This window comes from Lytechinus pictus, chromosome 7 (assembly GCF_037042905.1).
Source record: "Lytechinus pictus isolate F3 Inbred chromosome 7, Lp3.0, whole genome shotgun sequence".
NCBI classification, from domain to species: domain Eukaryota; kingdom Metazoa; phylum Echinodermata; class Echinoidea; order Temnopleuroida; family Toxopneustidae; genus Lytechinus; species Lytechinus pictus.
In genome coordinates this window covers 23,374,279-23,380,352 of record NC_087251.1, presented here as the reverse complement: position 1 = coordinate 23,380,352, position 6,074 = coordinate 23,374,279, and positions in this window count along the sequence as shown.

The window sequence follows — 6,074 nt, the reverse complement described above, 5'->3', positions numbered from 1 at the left end:
TAAAAAGTTGTTTCTTTGCAATAGAAATGGTGTCAGGTTAAGCTCAGATTATTTATGCATGTCTTGCCATATCACTTTAGACAGCTGAAATTCACTTATTAATTTATTGCTTAAAGATAAATATCAGGAAAAAAGTTCACATTTATTTTGTTGGAATATGTACATAAATTGTAAAGGCCTCAGGATTGTGGAATTGAATAAAGCAAGGATGTTTATTATTTTGTAAACATACAGAACTATTATTTCCTGTCTTAAGATCAGTTGCAAATTGTAAATTTTAAGTATGACAAGCAAATGTTTAACTGAGTTTGTGTGGTGCAAGTGTGGGTTAGAGAGAGAGAGAGAGAATATGATTTTCTTACTTTTTGTGGTGGCATCCCTGGTGGGCGTTTCATGAAAGTTGTCAGTACTGACAATTTCAGTGAAATCCTTGGTTTTGATTGGCTGTAATACACCTGCCTCTGACTGTTACTATGGTTACCGTCAGAGAAAGTCAACTTGTCAATGCGGACAACTTTATGAAACGGTCACCAGAAGACAGGTAGAACAAGGAGGAGAATATTGATACTTTTGTTCGTAGAGGGGATTCATGCTGGTAACATGGGTGGTGCCACATGAAGGGCAGGGAGTGACCCCATTAATAAAAAATATAAAGAAGAAATAGTATAAAAAAGCATTGACCGTGTAACTCAATATTTCTCCTATTATTCACCCCTTCAAATACACTGATGCCGTCCCTGTTTTGATAAGATATTACATTAAAGTGTTACGATACTGCAACAAATAACAATGAAAATTTAGTTCTAAATTTGATTTCCTTTTCTTTTATTACAGGAAATATACGGATCACTAAACAAAACAGATATTTATCTTACATCTCTTGAAATGTCAGTTCTGATTATAATCCGAAGTTAAATCCAGATATAATCCAAGTTGGCTGGCGAAAATTCCTCAAATTAAAGTTCACAATGATGGCGATGATGAAATTGATGTTGAAGCACGATGAATGACGAGAGTCACTGTAACGAGTTGAATGTCCGTGAAGACGATGTTGATGATGATTAACAGTCAATTTCAGCAATCCATCGGTTGAAAAGCGTTCATTAAAACAGGTTTATGATCTCGATGAGAACTGAGAATTCCTCTCTCAAAGTAACTGCAAACAGTTCATTGATGGTGTGCAAATAATTCCACAGAAGATAAACATTGTATTCCAGTTGGAAATAAACTATGCTCTGACATAAAGTCTGGCTTGAAATTCTGAGTTCTGATCTGATGTAGTGTGTCCTTGAAGAACCTGCCAGCTTATATACAAATTATTCACTATTCTGGAAGCTTCTAGTGTCTACAAAAAAGAACATTCTGCCAATTTCTAGAGCAGTCTAATTTTAGAACATTCTTGACTGACCTCAGTAAATATAACAATGTAAACAAAATAGCTAATCCTATTGTCCTTTTCACTGCCACTAGCAGCCTATTGTCAAGTAATCTCTATTCAGAAATAACAATTTCCTCAGCCTATTAACGAACATGCCTAACAAAGCTTTACTGAGACATTCTGGAATATTCTTTAATCATTCTATGCTATGAATATCCTTCAAGAGAAAATAACTAAATAAAACGAATGTAATTGCTCTTACAATTCTTATATATAACAAAAGGAAGATTAATTTTTTCTATTTCACGAATTGGAAAGAGGATAAATTTTCCTTTCTGACAACTAATGTCTCGACTATCTGATAACATATGGGGAACAAACACTAGATGCTGACGTCAGGTTATATTATGTATGAGAACAATATAATTGTCACCTACAGTATAATGTACGAATGAAAAATGACGAAAACAGAAAACTTAGCCTACAATTGGAACACTTTACTTTTTAACCCCTTTTCAAAGTAGGATCCAGCAATGATTACATGATCTTTGACCAATAAAATAAAGTCTAAAAGACTCTCTGTTTATATCCATATAAACACTGAAAAGTCCAACCTTGAACTTCGACAGGATTGTGATCAGTTAAAAGCCTTTAAAGGTCTCAATGTCCACATACACGGTCGTAATGTGTCACTTCGATGTTATCCACACTTTCTCCAATATCAACCATGTCTACTTTTAGTGAAAGTGTTATAGCGTCCTCATTAATTTGATGTTCGTTTTTACACAAATTACAGCACTCGTACGCAGTTATCAGGGCCGTATTCATGTTAGGATGGATGTAAAGCCAGGGTTAGACCAAAACCAAATTCTCCCGAATAAATTCTGACCGATTCTAGCCTAATTCGGATGGTTTCGGTGGATTCGAATGTTCCCGAATCCTTCCTGAATTTTCTCGTATTCGCGGAGAGAGAACAAAATACCCCCGAAACCACGGGAATACGTGTATTCGGATGGATTCGCAGCTGATTTGGTTCCGATGTTACTTGGCCTTTAATAGGCCCGAATAGAGAGGGGCACCCCCTTCTGGTGTGAATAGACTATGGAAAAGAGGAACGGGAAGAAGGAATATTGATCGCAAATGGCCCTCTCGCTTCCCCGCTCACTTGTTCATTTACTGACCGCTTGGATTACTTTCTCCCAAGCTTGACACCAAGAAATAGTTTCCGCAGCCCCCTCACCATATGCAATCATGTTGTAGTTCATGCTTATGACATTCCTTCTCATGCAAATTGTGAACGTTCTAATAATTTGATAGTAGATCTTTTATATATATATATAAATATGCCCTTTCAATGTCTGCGCAACACTGTTATGCAAACCTCTCAATTGTAGACTCATCTTGTCTTCATTTAGCAAATGGTCCACGCATTCATGGCATTTTATTCGTTTTTTAACTCTTAGCAACCTTTCTTAATCTTGGAGAAGGTTAAGCTCACAGTCACGTAATATACAGGCTAATAACGGGAATTAAAGTTTGTCACTTTTTTCAGTAGCACTTTTTTTACCACCTACGCGAGGTTGCCGAGAACTACCAACAAGATGAAATTGTGATTTATACCACCTCACTGCAGGCTTGCCGATTTTTTTTAAATATACTTTGTCACGGCTCGGGAAGGAAATAGGGAGGGTTGTTACGTTGTTACAATATCAAAAAATTCCGAGGAAACACGCCCTCTTTCTGGATTGCAGCTCATATTTTCAAGGATGAATTTCGCTTCTTTCTGGTCATTGATGAATTAAGAAAAGAAAATGCGTTCTAAGAAAATGATGTGAAATTGATCGACCACAAAAGTAATTAATGATCCTGTATTATTAATATGTCTCACTGTCAATGGTGTACAGATGGGGGCTTGGGGTGCGTGCCCCACCCCTCCCATTTTCACGACCAAAAGAAAAGGAAAGAGAGTGGTGAAATATGATATTGTTTTCTGAATATCATGTCAAAATCTATCACGAAATTAGCTATTTTTAATAAAAATGTCGAAATTTTTGATCGCTCGCAAGTTTTTATAAACTTTGCAAGATGTGTCATAATACCCCCTCACAAATTTTGGCTCATCACGCCACTGCTCACTGTCAAGCGCAGATTTCGAGACATATGTTTAAGAATGAATCATTCGGTAGTGTATTCTTGGGTAGAAAATATCCATCTGCATAATCCTTATTAAAAGAAAAGGTTTTGCAGAGGTAAGTCGATGTGAATTCGCGCATTGCCCATGTTGGGGCACCCTTAAAAGTGCAAGATCCAATAGTTGTCCAACGCATCGGGATCCACTGGGATAATTTTAAAGCATGAAAAATGCAAATTTAATGCTTATTGTGCATCCCATTCTCTTTCTTTACTTCCTTCCCCTACTCATAATACATGTTAAATTTCTCCCTTTCCTCTAAGTGTAATGTCTAGTAATGACTCTAAATTAATTATGAAAAGAGAACCAAGGGTTTGTCGACGAGAACCGGGAAGACCAATGCATTCCTAAAGAAACAGATTATCTATATAGGGCCGGGATCTAGGGGTGGAGCTGCGGCGATACGAAGAGCGAGGAAGCTCGAGAGAATGTTATTATTCCAAATATTACACGTTTGATTACATGGATGAACACACAGAAAGTTGAAGTATGATTAATGACAAACGAGCCATGGGATTGACAGCATTTATCCTCATCTATCCGCGATATTTTAAGCAAAAGAATTTTGACTGCGACAAATGTTTAGCGAGGGCAGGAGGTTAACACTGCTCCAATGCAACCATATGCGCTGAACGCATTTCATTTCTAAGATAAAGAAATAAGAATTTTCAATGTAATTGAATTTCGCAATTCGTTTAGTTTTAAAGTATACCTGCATGGTAAAACAAAATATGATTTTGGTCTGCATATTAATACCCCCCCCCCCATGTTTGGGGGGAGGGGGTGGGGAGGGTGTTTGGTTTTGGCCCGAGCTTTTCGACGTCCTCAATCTGTCAGTTAACCATCAGTTAAGTGTTAAACCCAGTTCACAGCTCGCCTGTCACCTCGCTGAATTTCCAACGAGTCCCAAATGAATCCCAAAGGGGGAAAAAGAGGCAAGGACCTATAGCTGCCACGCTCCCATTATTCCGATGGTATGTCGATTACGTCCGTCGCTATTACGGGTTCAGCCGATGCGGCGCGAGGCTGACAACCCACGGGAGAATTCTGGCCTGGGAGCAAGGGGTCAGTGAGCCGTTTTCGCGGTGTGCTGTGCGGATTTAGCCCAACAACACTATATGGCGACTCTTTAACTTAGGCGTGATGAAAGAAGTGGTGTCGGAAACGGGCTCTGTGGGGCCTCGAGATGGCATCTTTGCTGAAAGCAGGATAAAAGGACTAATCTTGAGGGAAATCCTGCACAAGCACCCCGAGCATCATGCTCAAATCCCTGAACATGTGTGATGGGATGCGTCTCGGCCACTTTCTTCCTCTTCCTTTGAAGACTTTGAAAGGGTTGGTGGACTTCATAGATGTAGACGATATAGACTTTCTATATTCAATATGTCGTTTTCATATCTATATAAGCTTATACTTGCTGGTAGTATATACCTATATTTCATGTGACAGAATAATGAGGGAATATTGAAGAACTAATGGGAAGAAAGGGATACGGATACGGGTGGATAATGGGGGGGGGGGGGGCAGAGGAAGGCACAATTTTTTGGAAATGATTGTTTTATAATCAGTGTAAGACGTATTTCGTTTTGGATTCATCGACATATCATGATTCAACACAAATTACGAGATGATTCAAGTGTACCCCATCAAAATTGTGGTTAATGCACGAGTCCTCCTGCATTACTAGAATAAAGACTATAGGTAGAGGTTGGGGAATGTCCTATGGTAATATATATATGTGTGTGTGTTTGTACCAGATTATATTGAAAAAAAAATGTGTTAGAACGTTATTTGTCATCATTTCTTGCTGAAAAGAAGTAGTAAAAAAAAGTCTGTTGAATCTACCAAGCAATCGTTGATGGTCGCTCCATAAGTGTCTTATCATGGAGACATGCCACGCTACTAGACTTGGTCGTCATCCTGTGAAATATATCTCGATAAAAATTACGACTGATGAAATGTTGACATGAGAGCATGTCCAGACATCAATTGCTTACATCTTAAAGTTGATCGTCTAGAAAACACGGCGTCTTTCAACAGAATATAACAATCACAAATAAATAAAGAGCATCGCAAAAAGCAGTTGTGCACAGAAGGGTCAGACCCCCAGATATCGTCATCATGCAGCAAATACCAACGTTCGGATATACTGTTTGTCCTGTTACTTTAATTTGTGTTTAGGCCTTTTGAATAGCTTAATTCCATCAGTTATCTTTGGTAGCATTGTTAGTGGTAACCACCCAATTATTCCTATCCGATATTACCAAATTGTAGACCCAGCTGTCTCTTTTGTTCGATCAAAATGTGACATTTTGCCTCTGTTTTATTTCATATCATCATTATAATTGACTCTCTCTCTCTTTCTCACATTTTTTCTTTTACATTCTGTACTTGTATTCCACTGTCCTTTGTCTTTAAACAATGTTCCACTTTGCAATCCTTCTGATGTGGTGTATTATTATCCTTCTTGTCGCAATGATATCGTATAATATCAATAATGAATAT